Raw genomic sequence first — 23,903 nt, 5'->3', positions numbered from 1 at the left:
GTTGCCGTAAAAGAGAGCAGCAAAGCAGAGACAAGGCTGACCAAAGGTGCACAGAGTGCGGAATCACCCATCTCTTTGTAGACTGCCCAAAGCGAAAGCCATCTTCTAGCTCGGCCAACGTACAATCTGTCCCATTGGGGCTGTTTGGTGTCGAAAACCTCGATGGGGAGGCCACACCTATCCCATTTCGGGTCATGATCCGAGCCCAAACGAAGCAGGCTGGCATCTCTCTGCCAGGACCTAGCAATCTTGACGCATCCTCGATATGAAAGAAAAGTTATAGGTAAAAAAAGAAGAGATCGGAAGCTAAAGTCGCACTAAAAACCGAGAGTGCTACAACTCTGCCTGCTAGAAAGAAGGTCTCTGACGCAGAGGCAGAGACTTCAGCCCCTAAGACGGCCAAAAAGGAAAGCGCTAAGGTAGGGGAATACCCGCATCCGAAGCGATAGTTAGAGGCCATAGAAAAGGTGAAGGAATGGGTGAAGGAAGCTCAAGAGCATCTCAAGGACGCAGAGCCCATCATGGAGGATGAGATCGATGATCTCTCCAGTGTAAGCACGCCAATATCACTGCCTCAACCTAAGTCGACAGAAGCAACTGCGCCACAAGCAGTGCTGTTCAGACCAAGCCTTGATGCTACAGAGCCACAGATCAGTCACGGCCATTGGCTAGGACAATTCAGGTTAAGGGAGAGACGAGTATCCAATGATCTCCTGACCACGCTAGTGACTACCCCTGTAACACTTAGCCTGGGAGATCTGCTTAGGCAGCATCCTAACCTATGGCAAGATCTTAAGTAGTGGGTTGAAGGGCCACGAGAGCAGGTCACGGCAGACCCTCAAGACAACGATGCAGAAACACAAATATCGAGCTTGACACTGCACTCTATGCCTAAATCCTTGCACGTCAATGCCTTCTAGGAAGGTTCCGAGATGCATGCGGTCTTGCCGGTTTTAGCCCTAGGTGACATAACAAGAAAGGGAATCGTAGACACAGGAGCTGGGGTTAGTGTGCTTAGCCACGCAGTGCTTCAAACTTGGGGAAACCCGCCTGTCGAAAGTGCTAGGTTTAATGTCACGTTAGCAAACGGTATGAGAGTGAAGCCATTCGGGGTACTTAAGAATTGGCCAGTGAAGATCGCAGGTGTCCAGTTCTATATTGACTTTATAGTCATGAAGGGAGTGGACTACGATATCCTATTAGGCTGACCCTGGATGCGCAACGCTAGAGTCATTGAAGATTGGGGTAACGGCTTGATCTTCCTTGGCAATAGAACGGATGCCGTAAGGATAGAGATGGACACTTGGAAGACCTCACCAGTAAACCTAGACACCATCTCTGCCATGCTCAAGGGTAACACTCAGGTCAAGAAGTCTTATGGGCCCTTGACCAATTATATCCCATGCCCAGAGGATGAGCGGGATTGGATGCACATTCTCGCTACAATCGACCTGCCATTCTCAGATCATGAGGCATACGAGCAAGCCATCAAAACGATCGGCAAGTCTAATGAAGCACTCTCTATACCAGTCTGCATGATGGCAGGAAGCCTCCGTGGAAAGCCTAAGCCTGTCACCTTCCAAGTACCATCCAATAAAAGGGAACTCCAGGGGATATTGGAATACCTAACGGACAAGCTAGCTGGCAATCTAGCTGCAAACTTTAAACCACTCCAGGATCTCTTAGAGGAATCCAAGTGGCAATGGACCAGGGTGCATGATTTAAACCTCATGTATAACTGGGCCCTAGTTCCTGACCAACGACACGAGACATACCAAACCCTAGGAGACGACGAGCAGTCCAATGACTAATATTTTAGCGACGAATACGAAGACTGCCAATGCTTTAGTGATGAGAGTGAGGGTGAAATAGATACCGTAGAATACGACACTAAAGGACAAGAAATTGAGCAGATACGAGCAGACTCCAAGCCGCAGAAAAGGCAGACCTTTAGAATAGAGCGAGGAGTCATGCGCATGGAATGTGATCACGCTTGGTTGGAACATGTAGGAGCCATAGACCTTGAGCAAGCAAGCCTAGCCCAGCCAGGAACGACATCAATACTTAGGACTGAATCACCGTCTAAACTACGGCCACCAGGGGAGACCACCTCTTCTAGCGAAGACGGAGGGTTTGACTCTGAATCGGAAGTTAGTTCGGATAGTGATCCAGAGATCCCTAGGCCGCCCACGACCAGACGTACCAATGGGGACCTACCCATCAACTTCAGGCGCAGACGGTTAAGGCATGAAAAGGCAAAGCAACCCAGGGATACACGAATAGAATAACAGTGAAAGCCGTAGGACCTCCCTAAATGCTTCACGAAATTCAAAAAATGGGATAGGGTAGTAGTTCTGTTGGGTGCCAAACATCAAGGGCAGACGAGCGAACCAATCGAGGGACCAGCCAAAGTCAAGGAGGTAGACTTAGCCCAGGAAGGGAAAACACCCCGACCGGTGTTCATTGCCGAGGACTTGACTTATGAAGAAGAAACAAGTCTTGTCGCTCTCTTGCGAGAGTATATAGACGTATTTGCGTTACACCCCTTCCTATTCAAGTTTGTGCTCATTTTCTTTTATGACATTCTCATTTACAGCAAATCACAAGAGGAGCACTTGGCACATGTTAGAAGGGTATTTGATGTCTTGAGAGAGCATAGACTATTTGCTAAGGAAAGTAAGTGTATGTTCATGTAGACATCAGTGGAGTACTTGGGGGACATTGTTAGCAAAAATGGCATATAGGTTGACCCTAAAAAGGTGCAATGTGTGAAGGATTGGCCAAGACCGTCCAAGACTACCTCATTAAGTGGTTTGCTTGGTCTCTCTTCATTTTATAGATGCTTCATCAAGCATTATGCTACCATTACAGCCCTTTTGACTGATCAGTATAAAGAAGGAATCATTCTTTTGGAATGTTGTTGCTGATTGTAGCTTTTTAAATAGTTGAATGAATGCAATGAAGGAGACCTAGGAGAGAGAAGAGAGAAGGAAGAAGACTATAGAGAGAAGAGAGAAAGAGAAGAGAAGCTATGAAAGTTGGAAGGAAGGATAAAAATAGATTTGATTATTGATAAACTAGTGTCCTAGTTCGGTCTCTCGACACATTAAATGCCCCATTAGTATAACCAAGTATTCCCATGCTAACCTTGTGTCTTACCCATCTATCCCCACTCTTTTACATTCCATCCCGACCCGAAGGTTTTTGCCCTAAAAAATAAGAGGACTTATCGGCGGGTGTGAATCAGAGGGGGGGTCACAAAGTACTACTCTGTCCAACATTTCAAATGATAATATATGTGTGGGAGCTTTCACTCAACCGCCAAGACCCACGGACCGCTTATTGCTTCAAGCGTTTCAAGCGAGCTCTAATGGCTATCTCTCACCTAGCCGACGTGCCGTCGATCCTACGAGTGTAGTGAGCTTACCTTGATGCCAATGTGAGTAGCCTCCTCTCTTGCACACCTCGGTAGCTCCAAGATTCTCGATGCTAGCTCAAGCATCCTCAATCCTCCTCCATCTCCAAGCTCCATCCTCCATAGCTGTGCGCACAAGAGAAGAGAAGAGAAGAGAAGAGAAGAAGAGAAGAGGAGATGGTGAAGAGCTTCACCCTCTTGATCCCTCACTCTACACACTCACTCTCTCACACTCTCACACTCCCTCTCTCAAGAGCACACACAAGCAAGAAGGAGAGAAGAAGAGAGGAAGAAGAAGACTCCTTTTGCCACACACCAAAATAATGAGCTTCTCATTCACTTTTGAACTTTATATACAAAACCCTAAATCCCTTTTGGGTGGTCATCCCCTTTTTTACAAGGCCGGCCATTGGCTTAAGCCCATTTCTCATTTTCCACCATTCTAATTTATCCTATTCCCAACTAATGCATACAATTTGCACAGGAGCGAGCCTGACACTCTTTTACAAGGATTCGAGAGCGCTTCCACATTTAATGGTGCGCCTTTTACTCTTTTGCTGTCTCGGGGTGATACTGAGACTTTTTGAGGATCGTGCCTGAACATTTAAAATTTTCAGGGTCTGGTTACCGATCAAGGCGCCTTTTCCTTCTTTTATCCTGCGCCTTTTTTTGTTGTTTCCTTTTTTCCATTTTCCCACTCCTCTGCTCCATTTTTTCACTCCTTTGTGTTGCGGTACACGATAAACATTACCCCCCTCCTAGCCAAGTGCCAGTCCCATGGCACTGCAGTGGGAAGTAGTGGCTAGTTGGGTCTGCTGCTAGGCGGAACTGGTAGGTAGATGACACTGATTCAAAGGTGATTGTGTGTATGAGAGGTGATGCAGTTTAATGATGATGAACAGGAGAGATTCCGGCATGCTTTAGGCTTCATGAAGATGCTCGGTATTTCTCACACAGTTGTGGCTTCCATTTTGTGATGGCTGATAGGGGTTCCAGTTGGCTGGTGGAAAATATGTAGCCGGTCGTCCCTTGAGCATCAGAAACACTTGATCAATAAGCAATCCCTTAGGAGGATGGTATTGGAGGGATTTATCCTGGAGGAACCCCCCCGAAACTCTGCCTTGACTAAGATATGGTTTGTCTTCACATTGAAGACTTGTGTCTTTGATTTGAAGATCTTTGTCTTTGATTTCAAGATCTTCAATGCTGCGTTGAAGATCTTCACCCTTGCATTGAAAATCTTCAGGCTTGTGGAATCAATAAGTGATCTTGAGACGTTAGGCATGCATCTTTGGAAGATGAGGTTCCAAGATCTATGCCAATGGTAGATCTATTACTGAGTACTCCTTTTGCTTGATTTGGTTCAGTCATGGTGGCCATTAGCAGGCAGACGGTTGGCGACATGAAGCATGTTGGTGCGTCCAATCCAATGCAGAAAAGCTCCTGAAACAGCAACAATGGTGTCATGACCGGCACATGGAAAAAGTTTTGGTCATAATAGGATGCCGTGGGTGATCTTCTTCAGCTGAGTAGCCAGTTCTTGAAACATGAACATAACTTGCAAGAAAAGTTGTGCATTCCCTAAGGGGTGTGTCTGCCTCTCCGTGTAGTGCGTGGTGCCCGTGGCAATGGAACTGGGAGATGGGTCTAACCTTGGGCAAAAGCTTGGGCAAGCCCTTAGTAATGTCCCACACTTGAGGATCCCATTTGTGCCAAGGGAGGTGCGGTGCGAGTGGCTTAGGGTGACAGGTCTAACCATAGGCGAGTGTTACCTCCCTAGGTATGTCCTGCCCTTGATGTGCCCTAAGGGTGAAGTGGGGGAGCAAAAGGGGCTAGGGGGTTAGGAGCGGAGCCGGCCGACCGAAGCCACCGGGCACGGCTAACTTGAGAACCCCTAGGTGCAGTGATAGTGCTTATATGGTGATTGAGTGCTTCTACAAGTGAGTGCTTGTGTTGTCATGCTTTCTGCTTTGCCTTTCTTTCTTAGCTTTTCTCTTTCTTTTTTTTTGGGTTGTTAATAAGGGAAGAAGTTAGAGAGGGGGATATGGCTACTGTTGCTCACTCTGATTATGTTGGGAAGGAGGTTGAGGTTTGCGGGATCTATTAAGGAAGGGTCGGCTTTGCAGATACCTACGTAGATCGAGGCGGGTTTGGAGTGTGGTGGTGGAGAGGAAGGGATGACTACAAGTCAAAAATCGGCTATCGCTCATATCCTCTAAAAGGGCTAGGCAAAATGAGGGTAGGAGCGTGGCTCGCATCATGAGACGGGCCATGGCACAGCTATCAATCATGTTAGGATCGAAGAAGAGAGGAGGAAAGTTGTGCTCTTGCGGAGTGGGATCTATCCTAAGGAGAATTCTAAGTAGGCGAAGGTAATTACAAGCAGTGATAAATGCTGGGTTAGGGCAAGAGGAAAATGTGTCTAGGAAGTATACAATGGCATTACATAGATCGCTAAGGGTGAAGGTAAGAGCATCCTCGTAATTTGTACAATTAAGGTTGTAGACGATTGGGAAATCATACCTTCCATGGGCTCTTGGGTCAAAATCGACTCCAATCCTCCGAGGGTACGACATGTGAGTTGGATCATTACGCTCGGAGGGGAGTGCGTTGCAAAAGGTCATCCAAGTATCCATATTCATCAAACATAGCCTTCTCCTCCACAAAGGCTGGCTTTTGAATCCTAGCACAGATCTTGGCGGTCTGAATACCTTGTTCTACCAGTATTCGTTGTCTACATTGCTCCATGTAGTCGGATGCTGCTCTCTTTCTAGCAACCACCTGTCTCTTAGCCTTCCAGCGACATCTATGACTTCGTCCACCACTTTAATGGGTAAAACTCTTCTTAAGTTCGTGGGGAAGCTAACAGGCAGTGATGTCTGCTTGGAAGCGCGGAGGGCGCTCTTCTAGGGTGGGCGAAATTGGCACTGCGGCCGCTATCATCCTCTGCCTTTCTTCTTGAGCAGCTACTCTCTCTGTGGATGGGTCAGTTGGCGGCTGGTCTTCTGGTGGTGGCGAAGGGGGTGGATGGACCAACTCCTCCTCTTGAGGCCCCATTTCGAAATTGAAGTCGGTCTCATCCCCCTCTTGCCGTTGCTCTTGCTGCACTGCCTCTGCTGTGAAGCCCAATGAGTCTATCTCTTGGGGAGATAGCCCTGCCTCTAGTAGTGAATTACGTTGTTCTTCCAGGCTTGGGCTAGCTCTTGTCATTCGAGCCGGAAGCTGTAGTCCTGCTTTTAGTGCTCTGCGTGCCATGCCTAGTTTCTTGCAGGCTGTTTCCACTGTCTCGTTGTCTTCTGGCACTGTTACGTCCAGCAGGGTGGTCATGAAAGTACGTTGTTGAGCATTGAAGCTCATGAAGACGGCACCTGCCCTGCTTTCCGCCATCAGTTTATCTTTCTCCAACTGTCCTAGGCATTGGGCGAGAGCCTTCACCCACCTTTCATTGTGAGTGGTCCACTCCTCGGCCCTCTTTCTCATATCCTCTAGACTCTCGCCTTGCCTTTGAGCCAGCACTGTCAGTCACTACTCTTGGTCTTGCATGTGCTTCTTTAGCTGTACCTATTTCTCTTGCTCCGCATTCAGCTCCTGTTTTAACTTTTCTATCTCTTGCTCATACCTACGAGCCCTTTCTTCTCGTACCACCTCCAGGTCATTCGCAGCCTTATGGATCTTCTCCCCCTGGGCCTGCAAATCCTCGCAAAATCCTATAAGTTCATCATTTCGCTTTCTTAAAGATGCCATGACCTCGGCATCTTCACTGGCCTTCGTCTTCCCTTATACTCGACTTCTGTATCCTCCTTTTCCTGGAGCTGCCTTTTCAGCTCATGTAGTTCTCTCTGAACTACAGCTAGTTGCCCCGTTGTTTCCAACTGGAAGGCAGCTCTGGCCTCTTTCTCAGCTTCCAGCTCAGAAGCCGCTGCTTTCTTCTCTTCCTTCGCCTTTTCCAGCTGAGCTAGCAACTGCTTCACGTATTCATCATATTCTTGTGGGCATGCCTGTTGTGGGGACGCAGGTGGTGGAGCCTTGGGTGGCGGTGGTAGTGGGTGTTGTCGTGATGAGAGTGACTGGTGTGGTAGGTACAAAGAGAGGGGGAATTGGCACCATTGGTTCTTTGCCTTTTCCTTCTGCTGGGGGCGGGGGTGTGATTCCCGGCACACTGGTACTGGGACCAGGGGCTTCTATTCTGCGTGGGCTCTTTGCACCCTCCTCATCTCTTTTGTGCTGCTCCTCAATGGAGCGATGGGTGGCCAGTGCCATTTCTTCCTCTTCCTTTCTTCTCAACTCCTCTTTAGTCTTCTTTCTCTCCTCCTCTGCCTTTTTTGATTCCATCTGAGCTAATCTTGCCTCCTCTTGCGCCTTCTTTTTTCTCTCCTCCTCATCCCTGAGCGACTCCCTCCGAGCCCTCTCCAGATCTTCTTTTTCTTTTTTCTTGCACTCTTCTTCCCTCTTTCCATGCAGGGCTTTCGTTCTTTGTTTTGTGTGCCTCTGTGGGCTGCCCTGGGACTCTCCCTCTTCGTCTTTGTCAGTCTCTGTTTCATCTAAAGACCTGTGTTGTTCTTCTATGTGAGGTGGGTTTTGTGACGGTGACTCGTCACTTCCTTCTTCGTCTCCCTTCTTATCTTCTTATTCCCGTCCTTGCCCTAGTGCTTCTCGGATTATGGCAGTAAGGACGCCTCCAAACCCTATGGTTGAGGCCTTGGAGGACGATGCCTTGCGTTTTGATCTGGATGATGGGGATTCTCCTCCAGCGGCTCTTCCTCTCATTGCTAGAGCCTTACCTGAGGTTTGCCATAGCTAGCCTACACCTGCCTCACTTGGAGCTCCTGGATCTCTCTATAAAAACCATATCTCACTAAGCTTTCTTTTCAGGGAATCTTCTCCAGTCCAGGCTCTCCCTGCTTGTACATTAAACCTCAGCATTACTCACCATCTAGCTCAACATTGCATGATTTTCAGGCCGTTGTTAAATCTACACTCATCTCTCATACAGCTCATATCGGTTCTGCAGGCTATGATTAATCCTATGAGCATAGAGCTTTGATAGGGCACTATATGAGCTTCCTTCTTATCAAGTATCTCACTAAGTTATCACTTCAATGAGCTGTAGGGAACAAAAAACCAGTCGCCTATAAAACCCTAAAACATGATAGTCATAGCCATTGACTTTTAAGCTCATAATACACTTTATTATCTCATTTCTCTCAACTCAATCAAGTGTTTGCCACTTTGATTAATTAAATCCCTTGTAATTCTCAATCTCATTGTAAAAGGATAGATATTGCCCGAGTATACTCACGGTAAGACCTCCTTCAAAATGTCTAAACTTGAGCAAATAGCTAAATTCAATGGTGAAGGCTTTCATGTCTAGAAAGAAAAGACAATGTACCATCTCATGAGGAAAGACCTCTGGGATCTATTTGAAGATGATGAGGAGATGCAAATGGGAAGAAGGAAGATGTTGAAGATGAGTTCATTGAAGAAGTCCCAGCCCAAGACAAAAGAGTGGAAAAAATATGAACAACAAAGCTCTAGGCATCATTACATAGGGACTATCTGATGATGTATTGCACCATATCTCCGGCATCAAAGATTCAAAAAAGGCATGGGATGAGCTTGATAGGAACTTTGGAACTCAAACTAAAACCTCAAAAGTAAAATTACTCATGCAGTTCTCTAAGATAGATATGTAAAGGATAGTTATTCTATGACCATGCACATTAACAAGTTTAAGAGCCTAAAAACTCAACTTGCAATTTTAAAGAAGAACATAGATGAGGATGAAGCCATAGCAGTACTACTAGCAAGTGTAAATCAAGAACCATATGAGAACCTTGTGTCTACCCTAAGTAATGTTCCTAATCTCTCACTCAAAGACATTGAGCATTCTCTACTTGATGGAAAAAGTAAACTTAAAGACAAGGATGCAAAAGAAATCATCTCAAAGGACAATTTCTTGTATACCAAGGGAACTTATGGAGCAAAAGGACATGGACAAGGATTCAACACCAACAATAAGGATTGGATTATATGTCATTACTATGGCAAGACTGGCCATACAGCCAGTGAATGTTTTCACAAGAAAAGAGCACACTAGGTGCAAAATGATCACCACCAAAATCAATTCATGCATGAAAAAGATAAAGAAGATGCTTCCGCTACCAACAACAACTCTGGCAAACTATTTTGAATCATTTTCCATTGTATATTTCCCTTAGTGGATCATGTATTTTCCATAGTGGACCTTTATTTCGCTTAGTGGATTTACTTTGTAAAAAAAAACCTTGCCAAAGATGTAAAGTTTTAAGCTTTAACTTGGCTTGGCTACCTATGACTCTCGGACCATGTCATCATGTAGGGGAGGCAAAAGCCAATAAGTGTAGGAACTTATCATTTGAAGGGGGGTGTTGGAAGATAGACAAATGATGTATGCTCTAGGTAGAGACGCTCTATATCCCATAAGCACAGTGAGGAGAGTGGAACAACTCAAAGGCTATATAAGCATGTACGTGGCTCTCATTTCAATGCAATGCTATTATACTTTGTACTTCCAATCTGTGTCCTTGTCAGATTGTGTTTATGATTCCAAGCACTTAATCTTGGAACCTAATTCACTTAACAGCCATTGTTTCTTGTCTATGTCATCATGATTCTAGTCTTTGCCTTTCTGGCCTCCATAACCAACCATGCTCGATATCTATGTTTCTCGATAGAACACCTAGTATGTAGCAGCCTAAGCACTTTGTGAAAAAGGACAGGTAATCATATTCTCGCAGTGATATGGCTCCATATTTTTACACAAAGAAGACCCATGATGGTAGTCTTATCATTTTATTACTACATATTAATTATATGCTATTTATTGGGAGTGCTCATGATGAGTTGGATACTTTGAAGTCTCAGCTCAAGAAGAGCTTTGAGATAAAGGACATGGGGCATACTTCTCACATACTTAGTATACACATTACATAGAATCGCTCGAAGGGATTCCTCCACTTGTCACACGAGTATATTTACAAAGTACTTGAGCAATTCCATATGCAGGGTGGAAGGCAAATTGCCACCCTTTATCTTCTCATGTGAAGATGAGTCAGATAGAATTTTCCTAATTTGATGATGAGAGGACCAAGATGGCCAAGATCTTGTATGCATCTACGATTATGGATTACTCCATGTATGCCATGATAGCCACTAGCCTGATATAGCATTTGAGTGAGAGTTGTGGCTTGTTATATGGCAACACTTGGAGGGTGATATTGGAATACCATGAAGGGTATCATGAGATACCTCAAGGGACATGTAGACTTGTGTATTTACTATGGTAGCAACGACACTGGAGTCATAGGTTACACAAACTCATGTAAGACATGTAAATAGTAGGAAGTCCACCTTTGAATGTCTTCACCTTTGTTGAAGGTGTTATTTCTTGGGCATCTATGGTGCAAAAATGCATTGCCTTGTCTACTACCAAGGCAAAATATATTATAGCCCATTGACGCTTGCAAGGAGACCCTATGGTTAGGCTGCTTGGTTGTAGACCTTGGTATCATAGATATGACTCATACATTGCATTTGGACTCTAGAGTGCCACCCAGTTGGCATGTATACATTACCTTCCCTACTACCGAGGAAAAATATATTATAGCCCATTGAGGCTTGCAAGGAGACACTATGGTTAGACTGCTTGGTTCTAGACCTAGGTATCATAGATATGACTCATACATTGTATTTGGACTCTAGAGTGCCATCTAGTTGACATGTAAATGTTGAGAAATAGACAAATGATGTATGCTCCAAGAGGAGCTATCCTGAATCCCATATGCACAGTGAGGAGAGTGGAACAACTCAAAGTCTATAAAGCATTGTACTTGACTATGAAATAAAAACAATATCATGATGCTTGGTACTTTCAGTTAAGTGTCTTGTCATTGTCAATTCTAACAAGATTGTGTTTATGAGTCCAAGCTAATCTATCTTGGAACCTAATTCACTTGTGTAATAGTTTGTCTCTACTTGTCCATGTCATTATGAACTTGGTTTACATCTTTGATCCACCATAGCTTGTGTCATGTCCTAGATCCACATCATTTGGTATCAGAGCCCAATTGGGCATGGCACAGCTCACACTCTGAATCTCTAGTCTCCCTTCATCTCTGGTGATCTCTAACCAGCCCACATTCAGCTCATATCTTCAGTTTCAACTTCAAATCCCAGTTGGACCTTGTGGCAGCCATAGCCAGCAGCACCCTGTCATCTTGAAGCTCCTGTATCTCACTCCACATACCAAATCTCTCTGAGCTTCCTTCTGGAAATTTGTTCTCCACCTCACAAAGCTTCCCTGTATCACATCAATCCATGAGATTTGTCTATCTGGACCTCAGCATTGTCACTATTGTCAGTTGCTGCCATAGCCCCAGTTTGTGGCCTGCAGGACATACCTCACTTTGAGCTCTCATATCTCTCAAATCAGGCAATATTTCAGTGTGCTTTCTTCAGGAGGATTGTTCTTCTACTCAAGGAGCTTCTGCCTATCACATCTAAGCCTGACATTGGATACCTACAAGCCTGGCATTGCTGAAATTTGATGTCGCTGCCATATCTGCGCCTGGTTACGTTTCGTTGATCTGCGTGCGGACTGCAGTACATGATCTTGATGATTATCATGGGGCTCTTGTAGAGCATGGAGTAAGCTACATTTCCATAAAAAAAGTTTTTAAAATGATCAACTCTAGCTCTAGATATCTGGAAAAAACCAAGCCTGGGTCAAAACCCTAATCCAGGAAGCCATAGCCATCAAGGTGCAAGCTCATTTTTCCTTCAATTTCTCATTCCTTGCAACTGAGGGCACACACTGCCACTCTTATCTGAGTTTGAACTCAGTTCCCAGCAAGATTAACACTTCAAATCAACAAGCAAGAAGAAGATCAAGCACCGACATTCAATACTAAGCTCAAGAATAGTATCTATTGATACTCAACTAGTGTCAGTTGACACTAATCTCCTTGTGACACTTCACAAATCCCCCTTGCTGGTCTTTTCTCAGTTAATTGGAGCTGCTCAACATGGCAGAACTTCAGCAAATAGCAAAATTCAATGGAGAAGGCTTCCATGCGTGGAAGGAAAAGACCATGTATCACCTAATGCGGAAAGACTTGTGGGACCTGTTTGAAGATGATGCAGATAACAAGAAGGAAGATGATGAAGACGGGTCCGTTGAAGAAGAACAGTTCAAATCCAAAGAATGGAAGAAGATGAATAATAAGGCACTAGGCATCATTTCCTGGGGACTAAGTGATGACGTGTTACATCATATATCTGGCATTAGAAATGCTAGAACCGCCTGGGAGGAACTTGATAAAATGTTTGGTACTCAAGCAAAGAATTCAAAGGTAAAACTTCTCATGCAGTTTTATAAACTGGATATCAAAGACAGTGCTTCTATGACCATACACATTAATAAGTTTAAGAGTTTAAAAACTCAACTTGCATCTCTTAAAAAGAATATTGAGGAAGATGAAGCAATAGCCGTACTGCTTGCAAGTGTAAACAAGGATCCATATGAAAATCTTGTGTCCACTTTGAGTAATGTTCCAAGCCTCACACTTAAAGATATTGAGCACTCACTACTCGATGAAGAAGGCAAAGTAAAAACCAAGAATGCAAAAGACAATGTCTCATCATCTAGGGAAAATCTTTTGTACACCAAAGGAGCTGCTGGACCTAAAGGAAGAGGTCGAGGATTCATCAACAACAATAACAAGGATCGGATTACATGTCACTATTGTGGTAAGACTGGCCATGTAGCCAGTGAATGTTTCCACAAGAAGAGAGCCCAACAATTGCAAAGTGATCATCACCAGAACCAATACATGGAAGAAAGAGAAGAAGAAGAATATGCTTCCACTACCATCAACAACTCTGACAGATTGTTTTGAAGAACTTTCATTATATCTTTCATATGTTTTTCCCACAGTGGATCTTTCTTTTCCTTAGTGAATTTTATTTGTACAACCCTTGCCAAGATGTAAAGTCTCAAGCTTTAACTTGACTAGGCTGCCTATGAGCTAGTCTTCCGGGCCATGTTATCATGAAGGGGGGACAAAAGCCAGCAAGTGTAGGGACTCATCATTTGAGGGGGGGTATTGAGAAATAGACAAATGATGTATGCTCCAAGAGGAGCTGTCCTGAATCCCATATGCACAGTGAGGAGAGTGGAACAACTCAAAGTCTATAAAGCATTGTACTTGACTATGAAATAAAAACAATATCATGATACTTGGTACTTTCAGTTAAGTGTCTTGTCATTGTCAATTCTACACAAGATTGTGTTTATGAGTCCAAGCTAATCTATCTTGGAACCTAATTCACTTGTGTAATAGTTTGTCTCTACTTGTCCATGTCATTATGAACTTGGTTTACATCTTTGATCCACCATAGCTTGTGTCATGTCCTAGATCCACATCATTTAACAGTAAACTGGTCCTTCGTCACTTTTTTCTTATTTTTCTCCACTTAAGCACTTTCGCCTTTAAGTAGGAGTTTGTCAAGGGTTAAAGGCCGCGTGTTTAGTTGGAGGTAAGTACATATTCCTAGCCATATAGACATGTTGAACTTGAGTAAATCATCCTTGATGTATAGCTTTGAAAGAAGCAATGTGCCCCTTCCAATGATATTTTATATACTCTTGTCTTGCTTTTTTCACTATATTAAAGTCATTTTGCAAGATGGCAACATGGTAACCCAATCATTTATAGAATAGACTTTGAGCTACCATGTTTTGTATGCACTTATTATAGACAATAATGAGTTAATTGAATGAAAAGGACGCCTCGAGTATACCATGGAAAAAATATATAAAGAAAATATCATAGAACTCAAAAAAAAGGTCAAGTAGAGAATCAAGGGAACTTAGTGAATGGATGCTGATAAGAAGCCAAAATGAGCATATATATTTAGATATCTTAATTTTCAAAACATGAAGATTAACTTCTAGTCCCCATTTTTATTATATCTTTTGACATCTTTTCTCAATGAATAGGACCGTTTGGACCCCAAAACATGTGAGACTTTTGAGACTTCGACTTAAAAGAAGGGGATATTTCTTATCGCAAGGATTAACAAAAGGCTCTTTTTTGAAGCATTTTTCATCCTAATGGAGGGTCAAAAGAAAATACCAAAAACTCCAAAACAAGAACATTAACAAGCTCTCAAAGAAGCTTCACCTACTCATAAGAATATAAAAACCCCTAGACTAGAAAAACCTAACCTTGCATGAGAGCGATAGTGATTAGGCTAGCTAAAACCAAGAAAATTAGCATATGCAATTATGTTGCAGGCTAGAGATCCCATCTCTTGAGGGAAGAATCTTTCTCAATCCTAAACACACTTTAGGGAGACTAGAAACATCCCCATCTCCCTATTGATATGAAGGATCATCAAGCTCATGTCCAAACAATGAAAAACCAACAAAATGAAGGGAGATAAGTATATGAAAGGAGTTCCTTAGGACTTGTATGAGGCTTTATGACCACTTTGAGACTACAATTGATTCCAATAAACCAAATGACTCAAAAGACCATAGAAAAAGAGCTATGTATCTTTAAAGATAAAGGAAAAAACACTCTAAATAAGTTGTTTGACTTGTCCATAGCTATGCAAAGGAAGAGGATAGAGATGTAGAGAGAAATAAAAAACAAGAGACCGGTCTTCACTAATGATCAAGGTCATTTAATGACTAATTATCAAACGTATAAAGATAATCACTTGAAAACTCTAGCATGCCTCAAGCTAGATCTCAAATGGCCAATATTGCTAAGGAGACTGGCCATCACACCTAGGATCAAATAGCAATCCAAAATCCTTATAATTTCTAAGTGTATAAGTATATAATAGGGGATGACCCCTACAACCTTACAAACCAATTTTGAGTAAGTATATGAGGCTATAATCTCACATCATACTCAAAGGAGCACAACCTTTTAGACTATGCCTAAGCAAAAAGGTGAGAATATGATATACAAGCATAAACACCGCATAGAAAACATCTTTCTCTTCTTCCAATGACCAATTCAACATATGCATTGCAAAGGCTTGATATGGGGACAACTTTATAGAAAGAACAATGAATGTTGAGCAATAAGGAAGAGAGAACATAAGAGATTACATCTTTCAAAGGAGTCTGTATGAAAGAATACCAAGAACAAAATGACCCAACACTAAGATGGTAATTCGAGCCTTCATCAAGCATATCTGAGATGAAAGTATCTACAAGGCCATGGAAGGCAATTCAATTCTAGAAAGCCCCAACGCAATACAAGTAATGTAGAGCTCAACACAACTCAAAACATATTTGCCACCTTCAAGCAACAACAACAAGAGCTCCCCAAACTCATGGAAAACTCTCTAAGATCCATGTGATCATTTCTCATCATTATTGAATATTCATAAAGAAACATTCTCTAAGACCCTATACAATATCATGTACTATGGTAAGAAAGTGTAGCTATAAATGACATTTTTTTGAAGTTATGCTTTATCATCCACTAAAAGATCTAACACAAGGGAGCTAAATTCATCACTTTGGCTCATTTTGGCCTTTCACAAATGTCAATCTTACTGACTTTTCTTATTAATTTTAGCAATGGCCACCTAATCAACAAGCAAAAGCCATATGCACATAATAAACCACAAGCCATGCGACTACCATCAAGATGATGGAACTCAAATAGGCCATAGAAATTCTACAACAGAAGTGGATTCGAGCAAATAACATGCAACGGTGCACCACCACCTTTTAAAGTTTAAAATCCAAATGCCTCAAGAGTAATACATGGACCCTCCAACTAATGTAACCATGAATGTCTCAAGTTAAATAAAATATAGAACAAGTCCTCAAAACATGCTAAAAGCCAATCCATTACATAAAACAAAGCAAATTAAAATTAAGATTATGAAACTCCCAACCAATTAACAAATAATACTTTTCCCAAACCCATACACAACAGACTCTCTGGAAAATGGTTCCTACAATTTTTTCAAAATTTGCAAGTTTAGATCCACAAGCATTCAATAGCTAGGATGTTTGAGACATACCTTTAGGCATGTTGGGGTTGTTCACACTACATTCAAAACATTCTCTTTTTTTTTAGACAAGAAAAGAATTCTATTAATAAGGCTCCTTGAGAAAAACTATCACAAGGTGAAATGTAAAATACAAAGTAGCTCTACAACAGACTTCCATATCAAAAATATGTAACAAGGGGGAAAATCTATTACAAAGCTTGAATAAATACCGAATTGGGAGGTCTATAATACCAAACCATATCGTTTTGGAAAATGAAAAAGGTGCCAAAATCCCATGTCCTAAAAACCGTCCCTCTCAAAACTGACATGTATCCTCTCCCATCTCCTATAAAGAGTATGCACAATCTCTCTCCAAATCTTGGAGTCTCTATAGTAGACATGTCAAAAAAATCAATAGCTTGGCTACATCTAGCTATCCATAGACACCAAGCAATAATGATGGCTATGAGCTCCCATCTATGATAATGACCAAGTCCACACTATCTATGAAAAATCCAGCATGATAATCCTACTTACAAGCTACCCCAACACAAGGTAAGCATGACACCCATATTCATCCTCATATACCAATGTTGGTCTTTTGTTTGTGAACCAAGCAACCGTCTCCCAAGTAGCAATCATAGAGTGTGGAGTGCCATGAAATAACATCCTAAGGGCTATCCTATAAGCCTCCTAAGCCCTTGGGCAATCCCATATGCAGTGTCTATCTCCTCATACCCCCCACATCTGGCATAAGACACATGGTCTGTACCATAGCCAAACCATGTACCCATTGCTTAACTCTTGTGTGTTAACCAAAGAAGAGTAAAATCTTTACTTCTCTAAGGTTGTCCTTCAATCTCCTCCATAAGTCTGAAAGAAAGGCTGTGATATACCTTGGGTAGTCCAATGCTGAGGAGCTACTAGCATCACTCTAATCCTGCTCATCTATATCCTCTTCCCTAGTCTAGTTTTACACTCAGGGACACATCCCTAGGCATCTTTGCAAAAGGGTCCCTCCATACCCACTCTCCAAGGTCTCACTCCATCCATTTAGGATGCAAGTGTAAGGTCTAGGTCTAAAAACCAGTTGTCACAATGAGCCACAACCCCAATCCTTATTTGGGAGCATCCTCTGAACTTAGATTGATCTAAATCCTCTAGCCTAAGCTAAGTCTGCCACCATCAATCTCTACGGAGAAAGTAAACACTCTCCACTTACGTCTATCACTCCAATAAGGATCTCTCCTCTAGCGAAGAATCCCCCCTGATGCTTCGTAGTCTCTGTCAAGATTGTGGGAGAGAAGGAAGGAGTCTCACTTGTAGCTTTCTTGCTTGCACAATGGGGGAAGACACAGAAGGGTGGAGGCTGAAAACAGTTTTCCTCTTCTTAGATGTGTAAGCCAAAAGAACTCAAGTACAAAGAAATAGAAGAACCCTAGATATGGGTCTCAAACCAAACTCAAATAACTAAGGTGGCATACTAACTGAGCCACGAACTAGAGTAAATAAGGATAGCTATCATGTAGCTATTATTCATGGGCGGTGTACCAACCGCATCTGCAACTGACAAGTCGGTGATATAAATACACAACGATCACCCTGGCGTATCACGAGTGGAGCTCGATATGTCAACACTCCCCCTCGAGCTCAATCCCAATTCCTGCACACCAAGCAGGTCTCTGAACTTGCGCAGCTTCTCTACGCCCAATGCCTTCGTAAATATGTCAGCTACCTGATCCTCTGTGCTGACATAAACTAGATCAATAAGACCTAGTAAAACCCTCTCCCGCACATAATGCCTTCGTAAATATGTCAGCTACCTGATCCTCTGTGCTGACATAAACTAGATCAATAAGACCTAGTAAAACCCTCTCCCGCACATAGTGATAATGCACCTCAATGTGCTTTGTTCTAGCATGATAGACTGGGTTATTTGCCTAGTGTATACTACTCATGTTGTCACAATAAATGACAACTGGCCCATCTGTAGACTGATGCATATCATAAAGTAGCTTATGCAACCAAGCTACCTCACATGCAGCCATTGCTGCACCCCTGTACTCAGCCTCTGTGCTCGACAAGGCAACTGTAGGCTGTTTCTTGCTGCTCCAAGTGACTGCAGCACTCCCAAAAGAGAACACATATCCACTGATAGATCGTCTATCAGAAATACTACCAGCCCAATCAGCATCAGTATATCCATGCAGCTGTATCTGAACCCCAGTCTCATAAAATAGTCCATACTGCAATGTGGACTTCACATACCTGAGTATGCGTCTAGCCGCATCCAAATGCGGTTTCCTTGGAGCCTACATAAACTGACTTACCAATCCAACAGCATAGCTCAAATCTGGCCTGGTAATAGTCATATAAATCAAACTTCCTACTATGCGTCTGTACATAGTAGGGTCTTCTAGAAGCTCACCTGCATCTGTGCTCAGCTTCACATTCTGCTCCAAAGGAACTGAAATAGGCTTACAGCCTGTCATCCCATATTTGGACAGCATGTCCAATCCATACTGCCTCTGCAAGAGCTGTATCCCACTTGGTGATCTAATCACCTCAATGCCCAAGAAATAACGCAGCTCTCCCAAATCCTTCATCTCAAACTTCTGCTTCAATAGCATTTTCACATGAAGGATATCTTCATCACTGTCACCTGTCATAATCAAATCATCAACATAAATGACAAGTAGCATAATACCTTTCTCTGTTTTTCTCACATAAAGTGAGAACTCTGCCTTGGAAATCTGAAAGCCAATAGTGACAAGATACTGTCCTATCTTGTCAGACCATGCTCTAAGTGCTTGCTTCAATCCATACAAAGCTTTCTTCAACCTGCAAACAAACTCAGGATGAACAGCATGCACATAACCTGGTGGCTGCTCCATATAGACCTCTTCTTGCAAATCACCATGCAAGAAGGCATTCTTTACATCCATCTGATGTAAAGACCATCCCTTTGATGCAGCCATAGCAATAACTGCTCTTACGGTTGCCATCCTTGCAACCGGACTGAATGTTTCTTCATAGTCAATGCCATATGTTTGTGCATACCCCTTGACTACTAATCTTGCCTTGTATCTGTTCACAGAACCATCTGCATTGTGCTTCACCTTATAAACCCACTTACAGCCAATTGCATTTTTACCTTTAGGCAAAGGTACCAATTCCCATGTAGCATTTGCTTCCAAGGCATCCATTTCTTCATCCGTGGCTTTCTCCCATTTTTCTTTTCCCATGGCTTGCTCAAAAGAAGTGGGTTCTGGTTCCTGTATCACCTTGACCATACATACATAGTGAATGGCTGTAAATCCATCATATTTCAGTCTATCCACAGGATACCTAACTCTGGTAGACCTGCGCAAAGTGGGTTCACTCCCAGGTGCTCTCAAAACATCCCTGGTCTTCCTTACTCCAGGTGTAACAATAGAAGGAATACCCAACTCATCATCAATGCTCTGTTCTGAGCCACTGGATTCACCATCCACATAAGAGTGACCTGCATTCACATCAAACATAGGCTGATCAACCTTCTCTTTTCCTTTTCGTGATACCTGCATACCACTATCTGCATTGCTTTGAGAAGATTCTCCTGATCTCAATCTGCCTGTCCATGGCGAAGAATGTGAACCACTGCTAGAGGACGCTCGAGGTCCACTAATATTTTGTGACTGCTGCTGTGAATTCTGTGCAGCATTACCATTTTGTGCATCTACATCAATCACATTTACTGGTTTATACCAGCTACTCATCTCATCAAAAACATCTCTGCTCACTGTAAACTTACGAGTAGAAGGGTTATAGCATCTATACCCTTTTTGCTGCAGAGAGTAACCAATAAAGATGCACTTCTCAACTTTTGGATCCAACTTGGATCTCAACTCATCTGGCACATGTACATAGGCAATGCAACCAAAAATTTTCAAATGAGAAATATCTGGTTTCCTACCAGTATACCTCTCCTTTGGAGTCATTCCATGTATTGCTGCAATGGGAGTCCTGTTCATTATGTAGACTGCTGTAGAAACTGCTTCAGCCCAATAAAAATCTGACAAGTCTTTTTCATTGAGCATGGCACGAGATACCTCTCCAATATGCCTGTTTTTCCTTTCTGCAATTCCATTTTGTTGTGGGGTATAACTGCATGAATATTGCTGCTTTATGCCATGCTCCTGCAAGAACTTTACAAACTCATTTGAGAGGTACTCTCCCCCTCCATCTGACCTTAGGCATTTTATTTGCAGACCTGTTTCTTTTTCAGCCATAGCTTTAAGAGTTTTGAAATGCCCAAAAACTTCACTTTTCTTTTTCATAAAATACACCCAAACTTTTCTGCTATAGTCATCAATAAAAGTGACAAAATAATGACAGCCTCCAAGAGATGCAGCTTTAGTAGTCCACACATCAGAGTGGATTAATTCCAATGGCTTCTTACTCTCTTGAACATGTCTAGGAAATGGTTTCCTTGCCTGTTTTCCAAACTGACAGGCTTCACATACCTTATGCATTTCTGTAACCTTGAATTTAGGCAATCCTGCAACAATATTTTGGGCCTGCATTGATTTAAGTCGCTGTACATTAACATTACCAATGCGTTTATGCCAGATATCAATATCTGCAACTACACCGGTGCCATGTGCAAACATTGCTGCACTCAATTCAGACATGTCTGCATCCAATGTAAACATTCTGCCCTTCTTCTTTCCTTTTGCTATCAAGCGACCTTTATTTTTCATATCCTCAACAAAGCATCCATGAGGATTAAATCTGACCTGCAAGCCCTGTTCAACCATTTGACCAACAGAAACCAGATTCTTGGTGATATTCGGGACATGAAATACATCGGATAGGTATTTCTTTTTCCCATCCTGCATAGACAAAGGAATTTTTCCAATCTGCACAATCGGATGTGCAGTATCATCACCAGTCTCCACAAATCCTGGTTTTTCCATTTTTCTTGCATCCTCCATCCATTCTGCATGACCTGTCATGTGGTTTGATGCACCTGAGTCAACATACCACACATCGTTGCTTTCTTCTACACTTGTCACAGAATTGTTCATGTGCTGCACCATAAACAAATGCTCATTTCTGTCATCACCCTGTCTAGTAGAAGATGCATAATTTCCTTGTTGCAGTTTTCCATTCATGATATCATTCTGCTTTTTATAGCAGTCTTTAGCCATATGACCCATTTTACCACAATAGTAGCATTCAACATTACTGTTTGCATTTTGGCCTCTTTGCCATCCACCACGACCTCTTTGGCTCCCCCTGCCTCTAGAGTTACCACGTCCTCCTCCATAGAACTGGTTTTCTTGAGTTTGCTGCATATTCTGATTTCTACCACGGCCTCCAAATCGGCCTCCTCTACCTCTGCCTCTACCTCTTCCAGCATTTGAGTAGAAGACAGCTTCTTTTGAAGTTCCTCCTGAAGAAGATGCACCACCATTTCTCTGCTCCTCAGAAATTAGAAGAGCAATCAACTCCTCAAAATCAGGAAATCTTTCACGAGCGGAAATGGATGTCCGAAACTGCGCATAATCCTTTTCTAGACCATTCAAGGTCACAGAAACTAAATCATCATCTTCCACTGGCGACCCAATGGAAGCAATGGAAGCAAGTGCATCTGCAATCTTCTTCACCTTCATGTGGTAGTCATTGATGCTCATATTTTCTCTTTGCACATTGTGCAACTCTTGCTTGAGCTGCATTTTCCTGGCTTGCGTATTTGTGCTATACATCTTTGACAGAGTATCCCATGCCTCCTTTGGCGTACTTGCATCCTGAATATGTACAATCATAGAGTCTGAAATGCTGATAGACAGCCAGTACATAACTTTCCTGGCTCTCTCATTCCATGCTTTGAATGCCTGCATTTGCTGTTGATTGGGAACATCAGGAAGAACTGATTTTTCTTCATTTCCTGCAACAAATTCCCAATATCCTTTTCCCATAAGGAAATTCGTCATTCTAAACTTCCATGCTTAGAAGTTGTTCTTGTCAAGCTTTTCAGTGACAATCTGTGAGAGAGAATCAGACGCCATTACAGAACACTGCGAAAAATTCTGTCACTGCAAAAACCCAGCTTCACCCTCACAAGGGCAAATCTGCAAAACTGGCGAAAGTGGTATTTGACCACACAGTCACTTCCTAGTGACGATTTTGCATAAACAGGAACCAAGGATGATTCTGTAACTCCCAATGTCTCTGTGCACAAGCATACGATGCAATTTCTACAGAAACTTTTCACCAACCTGTAGAACAGTAGCTGCACAGCATAAAACTGGGCCTTTTTCTAAGTGCGTGCAGAAAACTTTCGCCTCCAAAACAGGCCCCGAAATGGTCTCAAATCAAAAAAATAAGGTCGCCATGGGCTAAAGCCCTCTCCCAGAGCATATACTGCCCTCTTGTTTCACCGCGAAGAGCGTCTCAACCTGAGACAATGCACTCCTGCACTTTCCGGCTGTGCTACCTGCAGAGATCTGCTCCCAAAACAGAAAATGAAAGCAACACTGCTCCTCTTACCAGAACACCGCGAGCTTGGCTTGCTTTCTTGAGCTCCTTACCACGAACAAGGCTCTGATACCATATCAAGATTGTGGGAGAGAAGGAAGGAGTCTCACTTGTAGCTTTCTTGCTTGCACAATGGGGGAAGACACACAAGGGTGGAGGCTGAAAACAGTTTTCCTCTTCTTAGATGTGTAAGCCAAAAGAACTCAAGTACAAAGAAATAGAAGAACCCTAGATATGGGTCTCAAACCAAACTCAAATAACTAAGGTGGCATACTAACTGAGCCACGAACTAGAGTAGATAAGGATAGCTATAATGTAGCTATTATTCATGGGCGATGTACCAACCGCATCTGCAACTGACAAGTCGGTGACATAAATACACAACGGTCACCCTGGCGTATCACGAGTGGAGCTCGATATGTCAACAGTCTCTGTCTCTGTGTACATGTCGACAGCTCAAGAAAAGCAAACCAAAAACACACACCCCGTGCCCCCCTCCCCCCCCACACACACACTGTAGAAGCAACTTGTGAAGAGAACCTAGCCCAAGATAAGAGGGGGATCTCTCCAATAGGTATGGTCTCTCTCTATCTTGAGCAGCTGGTTGAAGGGAAGTGACTGCCTCCACTTCTCTTCAATAGTGACATGCACACGTGTCACCCTTTTTGGATATCCTTCATGACCATGATGTATAAAATGCTTTGGGTCCAATAGGTTAGTTTGACCTTTCAGAAGACATGAGCATTGTTTGTATGCCTTTCGTCATCATCTATCTTCTTCTTTTGTGCACACATGCAGGTGGGTGCATGGGTACCTCATGGGTTCGAGCTTGTGGGCCCTTTTCCTTCTTTCTTGTGCACACACACAGGCAAGTGCATGGCTACAACCATTGTCTCATAGACAT

The sequence above is a fragment of the Lygodium microphyllum genome, chromosome 16 (genome assembly GCF_053477565.2).
Source record: "Lygodium microphyllum isolate KBCC chromosome 16, Lygodium_microphyllum_v1.1.10, whole genome shotgun sequence".
Taxonomy (NCBI): domain Eukaryota; kingdom Viridiplantae; phylum Streptophyta; class Polypodiopsida; order Schizaeales; family Lygodiaceae; genus Lygodium; species Lygodium microphyllum.
The sequence above is the reverse complement of the archived record's forward strand: the minus strand, read 5'-3'. Positions refer to the sequence as shown.